Consider the following 25,001-nt stretch of genomic DNA (forward strand, 5'->3'; position numbering starts at 1 on the left):
GAGGAAAATATTGTACAGTTAACGGGCACCTTTAGGATGCAGACACGCTTCCAAATTAGATTGACCAATTTTACCACCCCCCGCATAGTAGGAGAGCTTAACGACACAATCTGCTCATAATCTCAACTAATGATACAATCTTGATTGTACAATCGTACCAAATCCATGTTGCAGAAGAATATTTTAGACTATTTTATTACAAAGATTTGGTACGACTGTACAGTCTTAAATATTCTTCTGCAACATAGATTTGGTAAGATTGTACAATCAAGATCGTGTCAATATCACCTCAGTGCCTGATACACACCATGCAATTTCCCATCAGATTGATGGGTCAAATCGATAATTTACGATCACTCCACAAGATTGAAAATTGGAAATTATCTATTCGAACTGTGGATCTGAGTGACAGTGCATTGTGTGTGCCAGGCTTAAAGAGGAACTCCAGTGAAAATAATGTAATAAAAGTAGTGCTTCATTTTTACAATACTGTATATACTCGAGTATAGGTCTAAAAATGTAGGTCTGATTCACTTCATAAAAGTATAGGGGTCGACTTTTACATGAGTCTCAGGCAACTCTGACCACACCGAGTTATGTGTGTACTAATAGCAACATTCCCATTTGCAGAAATTTACCCTGTAGTAAGTGATACTTTGAGGAAAGGAAATGCAGAGAAAACACAGGTCTGAAAGTCCTGACCACAACAATTAACAAGGAAAGGGCAGGGGTGAAATACTGGGCTGCATAAAAGGGAGGGAATAATTGCAGCACTTGGGGAGCCTGGATGAGGTATTGGCTGCATTTAAGGGACAGGAGGGGTTAATGACTGAAATACTGTAAGCAGTGCAGCCATTAACCCCTCCTGAGCCCAAAGTGCAGCCATTAACTTTGCTGGGTAGACTTATACTTGAGTCAATAAAAAAGTCCAGCTTAAGAGGGTTGAATATTGGAGTCGACTTATACACGAGGTCGACTTGTATTCGAGTATATACGGTAATTATGTATAAATGATCAAGTCAGTGTTTGCTCATTGTAAAATCTTTCCTCTCCCTGATTTACATTCTGGCATTTATCACATGGTGACATTTTTACTCCTGGCAGGTGATGTCACTGGAAAGAGATGCTGCTTGCTTTTTTGGCAGTTGAAAACAGCTGTTATTTTCCACAATGCAACAAGGCTCCCACAGTGTGATGTCAGTACCTCAGTGCTGTGAGGCACTGGCTTCATTTGGGGGAGGGGTTTCACCTCAAAATCAGCCATACACAGCCCCCTGATGATCTGTTTGAAAAAAGGAATAGATTTCTCACAGGAAAGGGGGTATCAGCTACTGATTGGGATGAAGTTCAATTCTTGGTTACAGTTCCTTTTTAAGAGACACCGAAAACGAGAGATGAATGAGTTAACAGCAGAAATCATGGGTACAGGTGCTGAAGTGACTCCGCTTCAGTTGTTCACACTATAATGGGGTGTGAGACAGAGACTGAGACAATCGAGGCCTGCAGCTCTGGAAGATAGTGCTGAAAAAAAAAAAAAAAAACACAGGCACCTCAACCTCAATAAATTAAGAACTGCATGGGAAGACATCTGGAGCTCCAGAAACATTGGTTGTTGGAAGCAATAATCTTCAACATCTCTTGTACAAAGTATTCCTGAGTTACATTTCCCCGCTTCCTATTGGTCCTTTGTGCAATGCCTGGTACACAAGACACAATTTTTTTTATCAGACTGATCGATTTTCTGATCACTTCTATACGAAACTGATCAGAAAAATGATCGGAAATCAGATCTGACCTGCCGGAAATAATCAATTCGACCGTCAATCTGATGTAAAATTGCATTGTGTGTACCAGGCATTATGAAAGTCTTGATCACTAGGATTCAATTTGGTGGACATCTTATGCCTGGTACACTCCATGCAATTTGCCATCAGAGTGGCTGGTTGTATCAATTTTCAACACGTCCGTTCAAGCCCTGATCGATTACGATCACTACTACACAAAAGCGATCCTGTTATCGATCAGGACCTGATTGGAAGTTATTGATTCGACACATCGATCTGACGGGATATTGTAAGGTGTGTACTTGGCTTTATAACTGCTCAGACTTCATCAGCCTGCGGGATTGTCAAGGATAGACTCTCACTCACATATTTTTTCACACATTAAATTTTTGGCATGTCACATGCGTTGATGCGCAAATACGTCATCAAGCCTTGTTCACATCATACGTGATGCCGTGCGCATTTCGGCAGTACATATGGTGCTTGATTCACTAAGACAAATAGCATGCCTTATCAAAGTTAACACGCCTTATCAGAGTAGCATACGAACCCACAGGGGCTCAGGGCAGGACGAGTGGAGCTATAGTCAATGCCTATTAGCAGGCATACGTTTGTAGCGCTCGCTATGCTACTCTGATAAGGCGTGTTAACTTTGATAAGGCATGCTGTTTGTCTTAGTGAATCAAGCCCAAGGTGTGCTACAAGTAAGAACAGCAGATCATATGCGCCCGTATGTGCTGTGCAGCAGTGCGATGCGCTATCACACTGCTGCGGCCAAGCGCAGCACTAACCCATTCTGTCGTGAATGGGATCAGCAACGCAGTGCATAGTGGCACAGATGGCGTGTGATCGTGCTTGTTGCGTTACTATTGCACGACCATTCTGCACTATATCACGGGCCTCAATTCATCAATTCATTAGGATTTATCGAACGTTTTATATTTTACCTCATGAGTAAAATCTAATTTTGAATTCACTTAAATGTTATATATTTATCGAATATTTTACACCTTAGTGAATTCAAAATTAGATTTTACTCATGAGGTAAATTATCAAACGTTCGATAAAGTGTTTGGTAAAGGTTAGTGAGCTGAGTCCACCGTGTCCCCCCCCCCCCCCCCCCCAAAATGCAGACTTTTTTCTGCATATACAACACAAATTTAATATCATATGTAAGGGGAACCACTGATTGGATAATATTGGGTGTTCGGTGGTTCAAGTTACTGAAGGTGCGTGTGAACCCTGCCTGGGAATTGTGCTCTGGTTATCACCTTTGGCTGTGCAGTAGTAACTCTCTATTGCAGGCCTTTGATAGGCTTGGATTGAGCCCCTGATACACAGAGCTGAACCATATTGTGCAGGATTTTACTGGGGAACACAAAGGAGACATATCTACAGAAGTTACACAAGGTTCATTGTGAACGCTTTCAGGGTATGGTGGCTAATGAGCTTTTATTCTGGGGTCTAATCCTGTTATACAATGTGTAGGAACAATGCATCCTGTGTGGGTGTAATAAGCCCTCCCACAATGTATAGGGAAAGGATATACGTGAGGATTGAGGCAAACACAGCTTAGATTTAGTTATACAACACTTCAGACAACTTTTAAGTAACACGTTCACCACTACTGCTGGCCAAACGAGGCAATGGGATCGCACAATCTTTATCAATAACTATACATTTTTTTTATTTTCCACTAATCGATTAAGAGTCGAGGAGTCGGAGCAAGTTTGGGTACCCTGAGTCTGAGTCAGTGATTTCATAAACTGAGGAGTCTGAGTCGGATGATTTGTGTACAAAATCCACAGCCCTGGTAAGTATTAGACTAAGGAGTCGGAGTCGAAGCCATTTTGGGTACCCGGAGTCGGTGGTTTCATAAACTGAGGAGTCAGAGTTTTGTACCGACTCCACAGCCCTGATTAAATAATCAACTTTTTGGGTTGATTTGACCAGATATCAGCCAATTTCCATCGAGAGCTAAACATAATCGCGAGCAAACTTCGACCTCAATGTCAAAGATTATCCAGGGGGTCCCAGTGCAGCGGTGGAGGGGTGTAGGAAAATCGGGAAATACTAAGGACCATCCGCCTACTAAGGTACAGTAAGTATGTTTTTATTTTTTTGAGGGGGGGGGGGGGGGGGACCACACGACTTCATGGTGTCCTTTAAGTATAAAGATGCATACACATGAACAAAGATTGCCACCAGTAGAGATTGGCACTCAACCCCTCGGGAGCAACAGTTTGAGGGTGAGTGGACGCTTTGCTAGCCTATGGCCTTGCAATGCGTTCTGTTGCTACAAAGTGGGCAGGAGGGACAGTAGCACGGTGCACTATAACAGAGCGCTTCCAGCAGGTAGTATAAAGAGGGGAACAACACGCTCGGCTGAGGTGATCTAGCATTCTCGATACGTGAGTGATGTATGGGAGACGATACAGGCTAAATCTCTCTGAGAGAATTGCAGCCTGTAAGCAGACAGTCAGCAGCACAGCAAGTGGCCATTGTCTGGGTTCCCGATCAGGTAGATTAAAATGGATTTATTCAGCAAATCAAGCAGCTTGTACATGGACATAAACAAGCTCTGCAACTGAAAGCCACACAGATGCAGAACAAATATCTGTACCCAATTAGGGGCATTAATAGCAATAATCTAGTTACATAAAACATGTATAAGTTGTGTTATAACTCACGTCTCGCCTCCCGGCTCAGACATGTCCAGCAAACATCTTGTCCCTGAAGTGGCTCAGAGATGAGGGTGCGCTGACCCACTTTGCAAATAAAGAGTTTTATTTTTTTGGTCTGGGGCCCCAATGTGTGCTGCCCGATGCATTCTTGAGAGGCTGCCAGGCCTCGTTCTCCCTCACACAACAATTTTGTGCAAATGCCTTTCAGCCGACACTGACATACCAGGAAACCCTGCGTCCCAACAACCCTTTCCAGGAGGTCAATTCCCACTGCTGTGATTCTCCCAGAATCCTTTGCAGAGCTTCCCAGCATACCACGAGTGTGATTGTTTTGCAGCAATTCTCTTGTACAGGGAGTTTTTCAAAAATGTGATGAGCTGATAAACAGCACATTATCCAATACTAGCAGCATTTATTTCTTTTAATGTATGGCTATTATTAGTAGCAGAGGGCACATAGAAAAAGTGGATAGCACTCTTGCTTTGCAGCACTAGGCCTAGGTTCAAATCTGGGCCAGTACATTATCTGCATGAAGTTTGCATACTCTCATCAGGTTTGATTGGGTTTACTCTGGGCACTCTAGTTTCCTCCTACATCCCACAAACATACTGGTATGGTAAGTTACCCAGCTCCCCCAACTCGCCATGCAATGTTCTCTCCAGGGCCTATTTCCGATCGAGAAAATGATCAGATCTGAGGGGGAGGGGAATATACAGACTACCGATTGCCAGTGATTGATTTAATGCCTAAACCTTAAAATCCATCTGCTTCTTGATCAAATCAGGCATGCTGAAAAATATCAAGCAAAATGCAGGCCATCTATGTCATTTTGATTCATTTTCAGTCATTATCCAATCATTCATTGCACTCCTGATCCACTTCCGGAATCTAGGGGCCCCTACCCGCTGCACTCTTAGGCCACTGCTGGAATCACACCCCCCCCCCCCATGTTTTCTTATGTACACAGCACCCTCAGTGTCAGTGCTCTTGCTATATAGGTGTAAATGTACTTAAACCAGTACATACCAACCTACTTTAAGAAATGTATCCAGATAAGATCAGATATTTAAGAATCACAAGTGACGCCCAAGAGGTGCTGCAGCAGCTGCATGTTGCAGTGATGGGTTATTTGGGGTGTGACGGGGATTAGGACGGGTGTCTCACGTTTAATATACATTAAGGATGGATGAGTCGGCAGACAGGCATGACAGGAACTCTATGGAATTCATTCTGGTTTCCCTGCGTTCCTGGAATTCGAGCTGTCTTGTGGGACAGTTTTACAAGAATAATTTAAGGCTGTAACTGGCTCAATAAATATATCCAACGACAAAGTCCATGACATGGAAACAATGCAGCAGGTCCTCTTTACAGGGTGAGAACACATGTTTTCCTATTAGCCAAGTACAATCGCCTGTGGATATTTTGTATTAGAGAATATTACAGTGGTTACTTGTTCCTGTAAAGATGCCTTAACGATAACCAGTCCCAAATAAACATGCATTTGTGATAACTTGAATGTCCACCCTGAAACCTCACAGCAAAGGGTAATCTCGTGAAGCCAGTGACACACTATACAGCTTTGTTTTCAACATTTCTGCACTGTGATCATCACCAAGATCGTAATGTCAATCCCAAACACAAAATATCCACAATTTTTGCACAATTAGACATTTTTTGTCTAATCCAATGTCTGTGGATGGGCAAAAAAATTGGTTTGTAGGCAACCTTAAAGCCGGCCATATATATACTGGTAGACTTTTTACCGATGTGCCCAAAATATTTTTTTTAACCAATAATAGGTTTATTGAACAAACAAATGTCTACTTTCGATCGTTTCACTGCTCGATAGAAGTGAATGGAAATTGATAAGAAAAGATGAGAGTCAAGCGAAAAACTAATTGAAAATCGACCAAAAAAACGCATAGTGTATTCCCAGCATTAGACTGGAAGGATTGGCTGTCCAATTTACTGCCTGAGCTGAGGCAAACAATCAGTGAACTGTTAAAGAAACCTCTAAACGTGCACACGGGGCAGACTGGAGGGTTTTTGGATGCGATTTGTGCTTTTGAGGAATCACTGGTGAATTTTAAAGCGCTCGGCTAATGAAAGCCTGTGGCAGTGATTTCGATTTTTTTTGTAAATCGCAATCGCGGTGCCTGCAGCATTTTCGGAGCGATTTGATCCAGGGAATGCAGGGTCCAAAATCACATTCCCTGCTCTATTTTTCCAAAACCAAACCAGGCAAACATGCCCAAAAGTAATCTTGTGAGGAAGACCTTATCCATTTGTGCCCCTTGACAGGCATTACTATACTTGTGTCAACCAATCAGGTATGTATACCTGGTTGGGGTATTTTACTGTATGCCCATCCACAGTGGCGTAGCAATCGGGGGTGTGGAAACTGTGACTGCACCAGGACCCCTGGACCTGAGAGTCCCACAACAAGTCCCTCCTCCAGTCGCTGCATTAGCAATTTATTAACACTGTAATGGTAAAGATCACATCTATCTGCATGTGCTTTAGATAGTGGTAATCATTAACGAACCATTCCTTTTCCTCCATTTACATGCCTGCATACAATGTATGGTTGTGTGCAGAGTGTGCGCGCCCCACACACCATCAAGGGACAGTGATATTGAAGTAACCAAGTAGCTCGGGGTGACCCGAAGCCCTCCTACTGAAAAGTAATGCTTAGTGTTATTTGCCTTCTTAAAGCGGTATCGTCACCATAAAAATCTAATTTCAACAGCAACTGGTCTGAGTGTATTAAGTGGTAAAGATGCTAATCCTGCATTCAAAACTTTCAAAACTTTTTCTGCTGTTATGATTTGGAGTTATCACATACGTAAGGAACACTGGCCCTTTAGTAGTCGTGCCAAAGAATTGCATGCTGGGGGTTCTTTTTATCTATAATCTATTCCTCCTCTTCCCTTTATTTCCCTGCCAGCTTCTTATCTGAAACCTAATCCCCTACTCACTTGTGTTTACAAGCAAGGCTGAGGTGACTCAGCGATTGGAGGAGACAAGAAAAAAAGTAAAGGGCAGAAATGACATCACGAGTTAGCCTTAACTGTGGGCAAAAGACATGGCCCCCACCAGGAACAGAATTCTCGTAATTTATTATATAACATTCACCCGAAATCAAAACGTGGACAGTACAATACATGTGTTATGTAAGTAGATCAAGTATTTATCTACTTATATATGCGTTTTTTCCCCCGGCATAGTATGGCTGATCCTACTGCTTTAAAGAGGAACTGTAACGACAAAACGGCCCCTGGGGGGTACTCACCTCGGGTGGGGGAAGCCTCCGGATCCTAATGAGGCTTCCCACGCCGTCCTCCATCCGTCAGGGGTCTCGCTGCAGCCCTCCGTGCAGCGGTGGCGTAATATTTACCTTCCTGGCTCCTGCGCAGGCGCTCTGACGGCTGTCGGCGCCGAAGTAGGCGGAAATACGCGATCGCCGTCGGGTCTGCTCTACTGCGCAGGCGCAAGTTTCCGGCGCCTGCGCAGTAGAGTGGACCCGACGGAGATCGGGTATTTCCTTCTATTTCTGTGCCGAAAGTTGCCACAGCGCCCCCGCTGGAGCCAGCAAAGGTAAATATTGAACTGACAGTCGGCACAGTCGCCGGCTGTTCGGAGGGCTGCGGCGAGACCCCCGTGGGACAGAGGACGGCGTGGGAAGCCTCATTAGGATCCGGAGACTTCCCCCACCCGAGGTGAGTACCCCCCAGGGGATCTTTTTAATGTTACAGAGTCTCTTTAAAACAGAAGGTACTTGCGATAATGGACATCTTTGGTTAACCACAATGCACTGCTGCTGAATATGCAAATTATCTCTTTATGCCCCTGAAGCCAGATGTGACATTCAAATGACATTAACCGCAAGCCCTTATGACATCATTGATGCCCATGTAGAGATTCCCACCCCTAGCATTGTATGCGACCCTGCCTGCTGTTACCAGCTATTTTAGGCTTACTAAGCTCCTACCTGAATTGACAGGATTAGTAAAGAATAGAAGTTTGTGTGTAGGAAATTACCTTGCAACTAAATACCACTTTCATCTGATATGTTACGCTCTGATAAGCTTGCATGGCTTCCCTTCCCCCACAGTTTCTGTATACATCAGTAACTAACACCAGTGAAGGCGGATAAGTATTTGTAAACAGCAGTGTTTTGCAATCACTGATTGGCAAGTGTCTGGCCAGAAGAAATGCCTGCAAGGGAACTGAGTCTGCCTAGGCAGGAGGGGGTTAAAAGAAACCTGTGTTCTCATGACATCACATAGTGAGAGGCACAAGTCATGTCTATGGCATGAAGACACAGGGAGGAGGAGTGTCACAGCTGACACAGGAGGAAGTGACTGGTTCGCTCTCCGCCCCATTCATCCATCCAGCTCATGCTTCACAGCCTGCAGCAAACAGCTCAGTGTGTGCAAACATCCTGGCATAGCGGCACACATCCGCCTGCGCAGCCCAAATCACTGCTAGCAGCCTAGCACAAGCGCTGCGTACCTGCAGAGGATTCTGGGAAGGGTCCCAGCATCTTCCCCAATCAGACAAGTACTAAAACTTCAAAGCAAAAGTAACAAATCATAGCTACATACACACGGGTGAAAACTGTCCCCGTTGCATGGAGACAAGAGACCAGGGAGTGATAGCTCCCTGACGGCGACAGCTATACACAAGTCTCGCCAGAAAGGCAGAGACGCGGCGGAAGCTGTCCGTGAAGGGAGCAGCCACCGGCCGGATGCTCCATTCACTCTCCTTTGTCTCCTGTTGCTAGTCCGCATACACACGCAGTACACGTGGCGGACTAGCGACAGTTGCGGTGACAGCTGCTGCCGGCGATTGGCCACGTCAATCGGCTGGCAACAGCTTTGACTGGCGACGGTTCGTGGCGCGCCTCATGCACACGGGGGGACCTGTCACCGCAACATGCGCGTGCCACGTGTTTGTGGCGACAGTTGTGCCCCGTGTGTATCAGTTTCAATTTATGTTTTAAAGGGCAACCGAGGTGACATGTGACATGATGAGATAGACATATGTACAGTGCCTAGCACACAAATAACTATGCTGTGCTCCTTTTTTTCTTTCTCTGCCTGAAAGAGTTGAACATCAGGTATGCAAGTGACAGTTTCTATCCGGGTCGGACTGGGTCAGACTATAGCATAACAGTCACTGAATAAGTGATTACAGCCATAAAACACTTTCCTGTCAGTAAATGGCTTCCTGGAGCAGGAAAGCGATAAATCATCAATAATTTACAGATTTAACTTACTTCAATGAAGGTGTCATTGGGCAGAGACAATGAAACAGTAAAAACTTAAACATTACATTTATAAATAAAATAAAACTGTGGGATATCTTAAAAAGTAATTTTCAGGAGAAGGAGGGTGGATACAATTGTTTTTCTCATCAGTTTATTTTCACCTTGGATGTCCTTTAAGGGTGAAACAGCACTTTTGATGTTAAAATGCACCAGGTAATACCTATATTTTAGAGAGATTTCCAGTGATTTTTAGTTCTTGCAATTTCCATTTTGGTGCAGGACACACGATTGTGATTTCACTCATCGCAACCGCTCCTGTGGGTTGGTCTCCATTGACTTTCATTAGCCTAGATCTTTAGGGATCGCTAGCAATTTCAAAAAGGGCGGTTGATATATTACAAGGATTAATGGCATAATTTCAGCTTGCTTACCTTGTTTTTCTCTACTTAGAAAACACAGTTATTTTACAGGGTAATTAACCAAAGTCAGATGGGAATAGGAAGTTCAGTATAAAGGGCTGCAATCTGTCTGTATTGTGCAGTGCTCTTTCGGAGGGACAGTTCCTCTTTGGAAAACCGAATCCCTCTCTGTTCCTCTTGTCTCTTTTTCTAGACTAATGTACAGATCTGTGCAACTATATGTATTTTTTGTACTGAAAAACACGTTCAACTGACTCTATTCCAATCAATTAAGTGTGGTTTCAATAACAAAACTACATCTTTTGATTCTGAATTCTTTATGATATGAATGGCAAGGGGTGTGGTGGGGGTGTAGTTAGAGGTATGACAGGGGTGTGTCTTAAATTGTCCCTCTTTCATATCTCAAAAAGTTTGGAGGTATGTGTAGGTAGGGATGAGCGGCCAATATCGCGGAGCCCTGGTGAGCTGATGAACTGAGGTGGTTCGCCACTCGCCAGAGTTCGGGAAATAAGGTAAGCCTGTAAGCTGCCCCCACCCACCCTACTCCCATGTAAAGTGGCACGATAGTGCAGTGGGTGAGTATCTACCAGTCAGGGATTCATAAAGAGGTTTGGGAATCTGGCCAAAGCAGGTTCACTTATTCCTAGTTGATACTTCATGACAGATGAAGGTAATTAATCTCATGCATAGCAATGCTAAAACATCTGTTCGTCTTGTCCACCAAAAATGCATTGGTGCAAACCAGCCCTTAAAAATTAATTGCTAGGCTGACATCCATTTTTGTCCACTGCCCATTCAATCAAAAGTGAAGCGCACAAGACCAAGTGATCCACCCCTCAGCTACAGCAAGCTGGTGAAGAGAGGAAGTCTGATGCAGAAACAGCAGAAGCTCCTTTAACAAAGTCAGATATGGGAGATGTTTGCTGCGAGGACCACAAAAGTTGTTGGCTGAGTGTTGTCCAGCAGATATCTGCAAGACAGGCCTACACCGTGTACACACACTAAATACAACTCAGCAAAAGCAACGATAACAACCACCTCTGGCAAGAATTATGTGTGTGCAGCAGCCCCCAAACACCTCGGCCAACGATCAGCCCAGCAGGTCAAATTGGTGGAATGCTGGGCTGTTCTGCTATTATGCAGAATTCTCATCCCAGGGTGTTATTTCTACTGACATTGGAACAGACTGCAGCGATGCACCTGTCAGCAGTAAAGAGGTCACCACCTGTGATAAATTACAGAATGAAAATCAAAGTGAGGAAAGGTTTTACAAAAGGTAAACGTGGACTAAATTTATAAAGTCATATTTGAAAAACAAAAGCTATTTTATTCATTACTTTACTTTCACAACAGTTCCTCTTTAAAGGGGAACTGAAGAGAGAGGTATATGGAGGCTGTCATGTTTATTTCCTTTTAATCAATACCAGTTGCCTGGCAGCCCTGCTGGTCTATTTCTCTGCAGTAGTATCTGATTAAAACCAGAAACAAGCATGCAGCTAGTCTTGTCAAATCAGACTTATAAGTCTAAACCACTGAAACACCTGATCTGCTGCATGCTTGTTCAGGGGCTATGGCTAATAGTATTAGAGGCAGAGGATCAGCAGGGCTGCCAGGCAACTGGTTTTGCTTAAAAGGAAATAAACATGACAGCCTCCATATACCTCTCTCTTCAGTTCCCCTTTAAGGCGGACCTGAACTCAACTGCTTCTCTGCTCTAAAAGATACGCAACAGCATAATAACCACTAAAGAAAAAACATTTCTTTGTTACAGCTGATACAAATCCGCAATAAATCTGAAGTGCGTCTACCCCCTGCTTTCATGGAAGCAGACATTTTGACATCCTGTGATTTCAAATGAGCTCATCTGCCGTAGCAGTCAGTTTAGTTGAAATGCAATCAGCTGGCATGGCTGAGGGATCAAATTACAACTTGTGATTAGACACAGATGAGGGGGAATCACAGGCTAAACTTTCTAAATTCATACAGGGCGAGCGCTGTAATAAATAGCGCAGGAGATTTCGCCACCATAGGCAGTAATAGGAATTACAGCTATTGCGGCGCTCAGTGAGTAACTTCAGCACCATCAAAAGATGGAGTGCAAATTACTTTTAAAACGCTGTAATTCAGCCGCCAGCAATCGCTGGAAGCCGAATTACATCATTCCCTACTATCCACGTGGACCTGGAGGGGGAATTGTAATGAACGCTACCGGGACTCGTGCAGAAGGCAGGGTCGGCCCAAATCTCGCAACGGCAGATTCATAGGTATGCCATACAGGGTGCATTTATCTGTTTTCCTTCCTCCCATGCAAGAGTTCAGGTCCACTTTAACTGACAGTTATCACTATGGAAATTTGGTTACGAGCACCGATCTCAGGCATTACAATAGGCATCTTTACTGAGGTCCTTCCAGGCAGATCATCACTGAAGTAAAAACAATATAAGTAAAATCTTTACTGTGTGGTCAGTTTCAGAGCGGGGGTTCATGTTATTATAAATGCAGGTGTAATACAAGCCAGTATTTGCTAACAGAGCCTGAGGTGGTGAGATAAATGCCCCCTGCACGACCCTTCCTGGGCACCCCTCACACTCTTCCCTCAGTCTTTATAGCCCACCCCCAGATACAAGTGACAGGACAGGCAGCGCCTGCTCACAAATTGTCACACAATACTTAAATGACACACACAGCTGTACAGTACTCAGATCATTTTCCTCTGACACCCCCCTACGCATGCAAATACCACCCGCTGCAGAGACCGCGACCAGACCAACAGCCTGGAGCCTCCAGCTGCTGCAGGACAGCAATACCCAGCATACCCAGACTGATATAATACAGCTAAAGCAAGCTGGGACTTATCATTCCACAGCCAGTGCCGCCACTACTAGAGCTTACTACATCTGGTCTGTGAGGCAATCAGAGGCTGACTAGTCCAGAGTCCCTACTGCTGGCTGTGCCATACATCGGCCTCATTCCCACCATAATGGCACTGAAAAGACTAATGCATGCATATCTGAAGCATTTATCTGGGCATGCATTTCTTTTTTTTTTTTTTTTTTTTCACCTTCCAGTCAACAGTAATCCGAACTGAAACGCATGCATTTTCTCACAAAAATACATGAAGCAGTGCAGCTGTGTTTAAATAAAACCTGAACTGAAAATTAAAAGTCAAAATAAGCATACACAAGTCATACTTACCTTTCATGTAGTCTACTCCTCAGTGTCTCTCTCCTCTCCGTCCTCCATTTTGAAAATAGCCATTACCCATAACAGCCTTCTGGTCAGCACACAGTTAAACTGTAACATCGCCCACTTGAGCCATAGGGAAACATGGACATTACCTGGTACATCAGTTTTCCTCTCAGCTATAACTGACAGCAACTAATATTTTACTGACAGCAACTGATATGTTTCAGTTCTGACAAAATATTGTCAGAACTGGAAGGGATTATTGTCAGAAGAAAATGGTGAGCTTCTGAGAGGAACTGATGGCAAGGTAACTATGTAATGTTCATTTGAGGTTACCTCATGTGTTTATTTTAAATATTTTTACTCAGTACAGGTTCTCTTTAAGAGCAAAAATGCTGGTGTGAACTGTTCAATGGGTTCCAGTGGAAAACAGTGCCGTGGTTGTGTATCTTTGTAAAGCCACAACTGCATGCAACTGCCTAAAATGGATACAAACATGAACATCGGGGACAAAGCTTAAAGTGGATCCGAGGTGAACATTTACTCATTGCATAATTGTGTTCCTTTCCTATTGTTTATAGGGCATTCCTCAAGCCAAATACGTTTTTGTTTTAATACTCTAATTCACTATAAACTAAACAAGCCATGCCCACAAGTTTTCAGAGAGCCTTGGCAGTAGCAAGGGCTCATGGGAGCTCAGCCTGGGCAGGAGGAGGGGGAGGTGTTACTAGCCATTGTTTTCAGAGGCAGAGGGGAGGAGGGAGAAGAGTTTTTTTCACAGGCTGAGTGCTCAAGATGCAGATAAGCCTGCCTCTGTGTAATGTTTACAAACAACATGGCTGCTGTCATTGTATCCAAGGAAGAAATAACCATATTCTATTAAAGCTGTTTGCAGCTGGATTTGCGGTGTAAACTATCCAAACATTAGAAAAGATATATAGACAAGTTACTCGTTATAGTTAGTTTTTCATCTTGGATCCGCTTTAAGGGAAAAAGCAGAAAGTTGCCGCTATGACAGATTAAAAGGTATGAATCACCTGTGGACTCCAACCTGCTCCATTCTTGTTTTGCATAGGAAGTATGCTTACAACAAATATTCTACATTAACCCCCAAATGAATAATCCATTAAAAATTTTACCACACATGAAAGATCTGAGAACTCTATAGCTTCCTTATACTGTATATATCTGATCAATTGGTGGATCTCAGACCTTGATGGCGTAGATCAGTAACTGGGGTGGCTTTAGCAAAGGTACTGTATATCATAAGTGAATTCATCCTCTAAGGCAGTGTTTCTCAACATGTTATTGGTATGTACCCCTTTTAAAACCTTGTACTCACCAAGTACCCCCTGGCATAGTAAACATTATCACAAGTACCCCTTGACAAATATATATTTAATCGTACTAAATGATAATTGGGTCTAAACAATTTCCATTTACTACTGCTTTTAATTAGCTAAAACACTAATTTGGTGTTTTTTAAATAAGATTTATCATTATATAAAACATTATAACAAAAATTTGTTATTCTTGGTTAAGTATATCAGGCCTGAGTACTCCCTGGAACCATCAGAAGTACCCCCTGGGGTACGCGTACCACACGTTGAGAACCTAGGCTCTAAGGGGTTCATTCACCTAGAACAGCGATGGCGAACTTATGGCACGTGTGCCAGACCCGGCACACGTAGCCGAATCTGCTGGCACGCCATCACTGCTGCGCTATGTCCCGTCCATTGCATGAACTGGCCGCGGCTTCTACTAATAGCCCTAGTATTGCATTCAGCGCGGGAGATATGCAGGAGCAATATCTCCGGGTAGCTGCGCGCCAGAGGCCGGGCGGGAAAGGAGACTTCTGTCAGGTGAGTAAATTTCTTTTTTTGCTGGTGAAATGTTGCCCACTGCATTATTTTCTGGTTAAATGTTGCCCACTGCGTTTATTTTCTGGTGAAATGTTGCCCACTGCGTTTATTTTCTGCTAAAATGTTGCCAACATTGCGTTATTTTCTGCTAAAATGTTGCCCACATTGCGTTTATTTTCTGGTGTCTGGGGTAACTGTTGCTGCAGTTATTATTAAATGGACATAGCTGGCTATATTTGCTGCTTTGGGGTTACGGCGGGTATACTGATAAATAGCATCACACAGTTTCTGCACACCCATGATGCGAATCCTCGTTTCACCACATCAAACACTGTTTTCTTATGCCTCGCTGTTACTTCATTATGTTAGCTTCGCCCATACAATGTCATGGCCACGCCCAGTTTTATGCGCGCCGCAAACAACCCCCCACCCCCCTCCCCAAGGTTGAACCCCGAAAAAATCTGGTCACTGTAGGTTTGAGGGCCTATTTGTCATCTCTTATGTTCTGAGGAGTGTGGGGGGTAATTTTGTTCAAATTGGCGTGTTGGCACTTTACGAGAGACAAGAGACTTGAGTTGAAGTTTGGGCACTCGGTCTCGAAAAGGTTTGTCACCACTGACCAAGAACCTATTCTACCTACAGGCAGTATATGGAACCTACGGCTTGTTTCACAGTTTAGCTTCAGTGTAATATGAAGTGTTGTGAGAGACTAATGCTGCATACACACTTGAGATAAAAGTCTTTGGAAAAGGCAAGATCAGACCAATTTTACCCCATTCCATGTAGTTTGAGAGCCATACTCTACACAGTCTATTCTATGGAGCTGCACTCCCCATCAGATAAAATCTTTGCAAGATCCTGCACACAAAGATGCCCGTACACATTCAAAAGATCATTATCTGCAAAAGATCTGTTCCTGCAAAAGATCCATTCCTGCAAAATGCATTCATAGTCTATGAGATCTGCAGATCATCATACACACCTTGTTTAACAGGCAATCATCTGCAGATCAGATCCATCAGGATGGATTTTCAGATCTGCAGATGATTGCCAGATAAGAAGATGAAGTCTGTTAAACAAGGTGTGTATGAGGATCTGCAGATCTCATAGACTATGAATGCATTTTGCAGGAATGGATCTTTTGCAGATAATGATCCTTTGAATGTGTGCGGGCATCTTTGTGTGCAGCATCTTGCAAAGATTTTAGCTGATGGGGAGTGCAGCTCCATAGAATCTCTTGCAGAAAATTCTGCATTCGCTCTGCTTTTGTTCCTGCAACCAGTTTCCGCAGGGCACAAGCATGTATAATTTAATGTATTATGTAGCAAGTTATAAAAACGCACAAATAATGCATTTCCAAAATGAAAAATCAGAAACCACAAAAAACAAAACCCCAACACGACTGAAATGTGACACAAAATAAAACCGCCCGCAATGTCACATGCTGAAGTGGGCGCCCGGCCTGTCTGTTTGGTAAAGCGGACGCGTTCCGTGCGGAGTCACATGGAGATCTTAGTGACAGGCTGGCCTCCCATTGGTTTGATCTGGAGCTGAGCAGATACAGCTGGGTCTTGGTGTTGACATGACACAGGAGTGCCATATAGAAAGTCTACAGCACACAGCAGCTGTGAGGACAGAGCCATGTTAATGTAACACAGACACTCAGCCAAGCTGAGCTGACCTGGCTTTCACACTGACTATAAATCACAGCACACAATGGTGCAAGCTATCAGCTTACATGTCAGGCGCAGAACAGGTGCCGTGCAGGAGACTACCAGAGATGGGAAGTCTCATGGCTTCAAATCCCAGCAGCAGTGATTAGAGACTGTATGGCTGCAAACAATGAGCAACTGTACTAAACTTTCACCCACAGACAGGCGTACATTTGAAATGGCCATGGCCAAGCCAAAAGGTAGGTATACAAGGGTACACTGGGGACCAATACACGAAGTTGATTGAATTCTGATCGATTCCTACAATACACTAGGGATGATAAATGAGATGCAAATATTTCCAAGTTTATGGCAATATTTGCAGCTTGAAGATGGACCAATCAAGTCCCCCTCACATTTAAACAGATTGGTCCATTTTCACGCTGCATATATTTGCATAGATTGACATAAACTGAAATATTTGCATCTCTTTGATCATCCCTACACCGCACTACAAACCCAGTTTCAACAGATTTCTCCAGAAATTGAGTGAGCATTGACTGAACCACAAGTGTAATACCACTCGATGCACTACAACACTATGCGTCCATCGACCCCTTGCACAATGGATCAATCAACTAATCAACACTGATCAAAAGTGAATGGACTACTTATACTGAATACAACAGATGTCCAGTAAATTTGACTGAAGTGGTCAAACAAACCGGATGGATGAATACAGGTGTGCCCAGATTTACAGACAATGACAAAAAGGAGAATGATAGGAATGTTATATACCAGAAACTTTGTCACAGGTCTCCAAAATTGGCTCGACACCCTGGATCAGCCCATGCCACATCATACCCATCCTCTGAGCTAATGCAGAGGTCATAGAGTGGTCAGATTATTAAAGGACACCTGAAGTGAGAGTGGTATGGAGGCTGCCATATTTATTTCCTTCCAACAATACAAGTTGCCTGGCGTCTTGCTATCTCTTTTGCATCAATAGTGTCAGAATCACACACCTGAAACAAGCATGCAGCAAATGCATTCAAACTTCAGTCAAGCATCTTATCTGCATGCTTGTTCAGGGGTCTATGGCTTAAAGAGACACTGAAGTGAAAAAAAAATTATGATATTATGATTTGTATGTGTAGTACAGCTAAGAAATAAAACATTAAGATCAGATACATCAGTCTAATTGTTTCCAGTACAGGAAGAGTTGAGAAACTCCAGTTATCTCTATGCAAAGAAGCCATTAAGTTCTCCGACTAAGTTAGTCGTGGAGAGAGCTGTTATCTGATTTTTATTATCTCAACTGTAAGTGAACTGTTTACTTTTTCTCTGCTAGAGGAGAGGTCATTACTTCACAGACTGCTCTGAAAGAATCATTTTGAATGCTGAGTGTTGTGTAATCTGCACATATTATAAAATAATGCAATGTTAGAAAAAACACTATATACCTGAAAATAAAAGTATGAGAATATTTTCTTTGCTGCTAATCTTCTAGAAATTATTCATAGTACACAACCAATTCATTATATCATATTTTTTTTTCGCTTCAGTGTCTCTTTAAAGTATTAAGGTGGCCATACATCTATGGACTTGGTGGCCAATGGACCATCCGATTCCATAATTAACGACACCGATTAAAATCGGTTCCACCACAAGCATGCCCGATTAGAATGATTTTGGGCCAATACTGGATGAATATATCGATTGGACATGCTGGGAAATCTCAGGCTGATGTGGTCGATCAGGTGCGCAGTGGTAACGGCAGGCGATAACTGCGATTGACAAATGCGACAGAAACCCCCAACTTATGTCCCCCTAAATGTTTAATGTGCCCCTTGCGCCCTTGTATTCATACTTTATAAGTCACGCCATCCCCGTGTGACATCATACACGCCCTCCACGTGCTAGAACACCGGCAACCAGATAGGGCGCCAATGCGGAAATACAGCACGGACACGGGGACAGCGTGCTGTGGCAGGTAAAGTAAAAGTGCATGGGTACCGATGAGCAAATAAAACATTTGGGGGAGACAGTGGCTGGGACGGTGCCAAAAGGCCAATTCATGAAAGATTTCATGCTGAAATTGATCGGGAATCAGCTTGTGGTGTATGGCCAGCTAGCCAGATTCGATCAGAGAGAGATCTGTCTCTAGGTCAATCTGCCTATCATCGATAGATGTATGGGGACCTTTAAGGAGGTTATACACTTATAGATTTGCAGCAGATTCGACCATCAGATATATTTCTGTCAGATGCCTGTCAAGTATAATCTGACAGGACTCTATCTGATTTGTGCCACACACTAGGTACAGATTTCCAATAGATTTCAGAATGAAATCTATTGCAAATCGATCTAAATGCATTATTGGATCATTAGATTCAATGCAACTCACAACTCGAAATCGGCCCCAAATCGATCGGTTCGATAGAATCGATCGATGGCTGAAATCGACCAGTGTATGGGCCCCCTTAGAGGCAGTAGATGAGCAGGAGAGCCAGGCAGTTAGCATTGTTTAAAAGCATCTAAAGCCATCTTAGGGCTGGTTCAGATGGACGCTTGCGGAGCGTTTACCGCAAGCGTTCGGAACGTGGGCGGTAAACGCTCCTATTCAAGTGAATGGGAGCGTTTACACCGAGCTTTTGCGCGCGTTTCATGATCGCCGCGTTCGGGTCCCGATTTTCGCGAGCATTCGAGCTGCCCCTGGAAGCGACATGTAGCTTCCAGGGGGCGGCCAACCGTGACGGCTAATGTCCCCCTAGGGGAACAAAAAACGCGACCGCATCAGAACGCGACGGCTACTGAAAGCCTGACTGCGCAGCCGCCGCAACGCCCCCAGACGTCCGTCTGAACCAGCCCTTAGCAAATCAGATTGTAAGGGCAGATATAACATATTATACATAACAAATCCAGGACCCAGTATTTCATCCCTCTCTTCAGCTCTCTGTGTTTATGTGTTGCCGAGGCCTTTTTGTAGAAACGAGTGAAATGAAAGGTTAATAAGATTCAAAGACCCGTCTGGATACACTTCTGTGCCCTGCCGGATGACGTGTGGGAAAGCGAGCGGGAAAAAGAGCGAACGACGGTCGCCCGCAGGCCTTTACCTCAACAGAAACACGTTTCCCAGCGAGTTAATCTTTACGTGAGACCTCTGGGGGGATGATGGATGGAGTGCATGGGAAAATACTGAAGGCTGGTAATTAAAACGAGCAAATGAGTTTTGTTTACATACAAAATGCTGCACAGAAAATTTCCAGAGGCGACTTGAACTAAAATCCCCCATCTAAAAACTGCTGGATGGCGGTTCTCTGCTACACCCATACACAGGAGACCATTGCCCGTTATACAACCCCATTTCCAGACACAGCTCTACTATAACATCCTGTGGTTCAGTAAGCAGTGATCCTATCCCATTGTACAATATTAATTATCAGGGCTTCTGAAGCAGGTGAGGTGAAGAGGAAAGCAGCAGCCTCAGCATCAGGACTATGGCCCAGTTCACACTGCAGTAAAAAACACTGGGGGACCTTCATCAAGAGTGTCTGAGACAAAATATTAGTTGGTTTTTAGAAATCCGTGCAGAACTGTCTCAGACATCCTAAGAAATGACTAAATAGTGCAGATTCCTTCTTAAGGGGCCCATACACCTAACGATTTTCCCGCCGATATACAGCAGATTCGATCACTGATCGAATCTGCTGTTAAATCGTTGCGCAAACGCTGACCGAATGATCGATTTCCGTCCAAAATCGTTCGTTCCCGTCGTTCCGTCCGTGCGGAAGATTTCACTCGATCACCGGCGGGTGGGGAGTGCGTCGATAGCGGGATTTCAATGTCCGACGACCGACGCTAGCGGCGATACATTACCTGATCTGGCCGACACGTATCCCCGCCGTCACCGCTGCTCCGCAGGCTTCACTTCTTCCTAGCCCGACAGGAAGTTTAAACAGTAGAGCACCCTCTACTGTTTAAACCTCCCCGGACAGGAAGTACAGTGAAGCTGCAGCCCTGGAGCCCAGAGTGGAGAAGAAGATAGCGGAGACCGGGGAACTTGCGCCGGCCGGATCAGGTAATGTATGCAGGGGGCGGCGGCAGCTCCACAGATGTTGAATCGATTTCATGCTGAATTCGATTCACAATCTGTTTGCAGTAAAGGCAGCCATACGCTCCCTCTCTGACCAGATTTGATCAGAGAGGGATCTATCTGTTGGTCGATCTGATGGCAAACCGACCAGTGTATGGCCACCTTAAAACTGGAACAGGAGGAGTTAAGAAGGTCTCTCAGACCAGTGCAGTGTGTGAGGGAAATTGCGGTTGCTGAGGTAACCAATATATCTGTTGTATTGCATCAATGCCCAGCACTGGAAGGGTTAAGCACAGAACAGCTTTACAAGACACCTGGCAGCAGGGGGAGAAGCCCTTCACAAATCACACCTAGCCTGCACTGCTGCACAATCTGTAGAACTGCTATTAAGCACTTCTAAATCTAACTGCAGCAGTTTAGGGATGAATTTGCACTTTTCTTAAAGGGAACCTTAACTGGCGGGGGAAAAATAATTCACTTACCTGGGGGCTTTCCCAAGCCTCCTGCAGCCGTCCTGTGCCCGCGCCGGTCCTTCGGTGCCCTCCGGTCTCCCTCCGCGGCTAAGTTTCGTTCGTCCTCGGGCAAAGCGTCCTCTTCTTCCGTATTCCCCGTCGTAAAGAGCCGTAAAGCGCGTCCGCATGACGCTGCAAAAACCATATTTTAGCGCAACCATATTGAGATTGCGCTGCAAACACCACAAATCGCAAGCAATGAAAACCTATAGGAACAGATGGCGTCTGTTCCTAGTAGGCTGGTCACTGCAAACAAAACGCTGACCCATGTCTGATGGGTTTGGTTCCACCACTGCAGACACCCGCCATTCCGTCCACTGCAGGGGAGAAGCAGATTAAAGCCCAGCAGAAGCATGGAGCACCCATTGATTTGCAAAAAACTAATGGCAATTCAGTTTCAACAGGGAAAATTGGTTCATGGTGGACCAATGCAAATCCTCCTTGCTGCTAGGCATTTTTACAATCCAAAAGGGAGCCCCAAGCTTCTGGCAGACTCCAATCAGTTTTGGGATGAGTGGAGGAGCAGCAGCAGCAGGAGACGGTATGGTGGACGAAGCAGACAGGTGGCGACAACTGGAGAGGATTCAAAATGTGAGTAATGCAGTGCAGATGCACTTACCGCCCCATTTCTGCATCTGATGCATTTGCATCGTAGTATGAACCAGGCCTAGGAGGGGGTTGTACACAGACAACACTTTGTGTGATCACAGCCTGCACTCCTGACTGGATACAACAATGGATTTGATGTTCGTTTCAGAACTGACATATACTCCCCTCCACAGCACCCCCTGTCAGCACTTATGGACAGGGGAACCTGCTCTTCCAGATTTTAGCAGAGGAACCAAGGATTTTGGCTCCTTTTCTATAACTAGTGCCTCTTTCAGCACTACTAAGAGCTGGTTCACACTCAGGCACTTTTCAGCGCTTTGCTTATCGTTATGTTGGACCAGTGTTCTCCCCAGGCTCTTTTAGCCAGGTGCTCCACCCGGCTAGTTTTGGTGAGCACCCGGCTGTCATCGGCTCACCTCCTCCTCTGCTGTAAGCAGAGAAGCACCGGCCCTGCATTCTCTCATCTCACTCCACCCGGCTACTTTTTCATGCCATCCAGCTTGAAAAAATTTCTAGGGAGAACACTGTGTCCATATTGTAGACCAAATGCAATTTTTTGGGAGAAACAGCTAACTAATCTCTATGTTTCTGGGTATGCAAGAGGATGCCGGAATGCATGGAGGAAACCCATGCCATGGGATTTGAAATGATGCTGGCTAGTGTTGCACCATATTTTCTGACTGAATGCGATAGACAGATGTCTTTTCAACCCAAATATGTTATGAGGAGAACAGAGCAAATTGAGTGGAGCACCTGGCATATACTATGTCATAGCCAGAAAGAAAACAGTTATGTCTTATCTCTTCTGCATCTACACAATTCTAAGATACAACCTCCGGGTGATGTGTGACCCTCTAAACAAACACACATCCCTGCAGGTTCAACCTGCTCAATAGAACTATAAATACCAAAGGATGAAAAAAAAAAACCTTTTTCCTAAACCGGTCTATCCACAGAAGCGCTCATACACACAGGGCTTAAATGCCACTTGTAATCACCAGCTACAACCAAATAAACTAATCCATAAATAAGCCTTCTGGATACCCCATGATGCACCGTTTCAAAATAAAAAAGCTTAAAACACACACAGGTGTGCAGGTCTGTATCCCAGTCTGTGTTTGCTCGTGATTTGTTTGTTTTGAAAGCTCAAATAGGGAGAGTGGGCAGCTGTTCACATGATTAATGGTACAGAACTGCACCTTGCTGATAAAATAACCTTACTGTGATGCCAACTGAGGTGAGAGACCTATGTATTTCTTTTTAAACAATACCAGTTGCCTGGCTGTCCTGATCTTTCTGGTCAGTAGTGTCTGAACCTCTAATACCTGAAACAAGCATGTGGCTAATCTCGTCAGAAGCATCTAATCTGCATGCTTGTTTCAGGGTCTATGGCTAAAGGTGCGTACACACGCACTACAGCAGCCAACGACGGGTCCGTCGGCACCTCCCGCTAGGCGGGTTTTCAGCAGACTGTAGTGCGTGTGTATGCACCGTCGGCGGACTGATACACCCAGCGGGTCGTTCAGGAACAGCCTTATCAGTCCGCCGACAGTGCATACACACGCACTACAGTCTGCTGCAAACCCGCTCAGTAGTGCGTGTGTACACACCTTAAACGTATTAGAGGCAGAGGATCAGCAGGATAGCCAGGCAATTGGTATTTTTTAAAGCAAACTGGAAGCGGAAAAAAAAATGTATGATATAAAGAAGAAGAGAAAGGAAAGAGTCTCATTTTTATTTTCAGTTATATCGTTTTCACTTGCGTGATGCAATATTTATAACGTTGCATCACACTGCTTGTCTTTTAAGCTATAAAACAAAGGAGAAATAATGACCATTTGAACTGTCCCGCAGTAAAACCTGATCTCAAGCTGTCTCTCACTGTTTCTTGCCTGTTTAAGTGCTTCAGAAAATAGGATTGTATTCGGTCCACTGGATGGAATAGCTCAGAGAAGCTCTTTTGCATAGATAACTGCTGAAGTTTTTTTTTTTTTTTAACTCTTCCTGTACTGGAAAACAATATGAGACTCTTTACTTTTACTACTAATGTTGTATTTTTTAGCTGTACTACACTTGGAATTCATTATCACATAAGTTTATTTTTGCTTTAGGTTTGTTTTAAAGGGAAATAAATATATCAGCCGCCATATCCTCACTTCAGGTTCCCTTTAAGAGTGATGGTTCTGATACTGAGAGATGCAATCAGTGCAGAGATTCTTTATGAAAAAGCAGCCATTATCAGGAAATACCTTAGTGACTGCAGAAAGTGAAAGTATTTTCTATACTGATTTGTGGGGATTTTTTAAATAAAGAATTTCAGAAGCCAACTACCTGGATTTGCAATCACCTGTGTGGCCGGTACTTTCCAAATCAATTAATAAATGAAAGCAATGCAGTTAGTTTGAGCCATAACAACCTTTACATCAGGCTTATTCTAGGAAAAGGGATCTGTGCGGTAAACACCCAGCAGGCTCAGTGTGGCACTGAGGGGAAACCACCAGGAGGAGGACACTAAGCAAAAAACTCCCCACAAATGATCTACATACAGAACATTTCACACACGGGAATGTCACTTCCAGCTTATTTCCCGAGGTGACACTCCTGTCAGGTCGTTATTCTTCAAGGTTATGAAGTTCTCCGGATCCCTGCAGGCAATCCGTGCAAAACAAATTGCTACCAAAATATTATTCAATGACCATTATCTGTAACGGTTAGGCCAAATTCACATTGAAAACCGGTTTTGAAGGAATGTGTAATTTTGCATCATTCTTACAAGTACAATCTCCTCAAAAATGCTACATGCAGCACAATTGCAATAGTACATTGCAATCACAATGCTGCAGTGAGAACACTAACATTTAGGCCAGTTTTACACCCGACCATTGCATTTGCAGTACAATGGTCCGCCCCCATCGCATTTCACAA

The 25,001-nt window shown here is 44.1% G+C and overlaps 1 protein-coding gene across 8 annotated transcripts in view; it reads right to left on the reverse strand.

Annotated features, from left to right (window-relative positions):
• TMCC1 (transmembrane and coiled-coil domain family 1) overlaps positions 1–25,001 on the reverse strand; it is a 283,585-nt gene that overhangs the window by 24,308 nt on the left and 234,276 nt on the right. The gene's annotated exons all lie outside the window — the stretch shown is intronic.

Source organism: Hyperolius riggenbachi, chromosome 9 (genome assembly GCF_040937935.1).
Source record: "Hyperolius riggenbachi isolate aHypRig1 chromosome 9, aHypRig1.pri, whole genome shotgun sequence".
Classification (NCBI taxonomy): Eukaryota; Metazoa; Chordata; class Amphibia; order Anura; family Hyperoliidae; genus Hyperolius; species Hyperolius riggenbachi.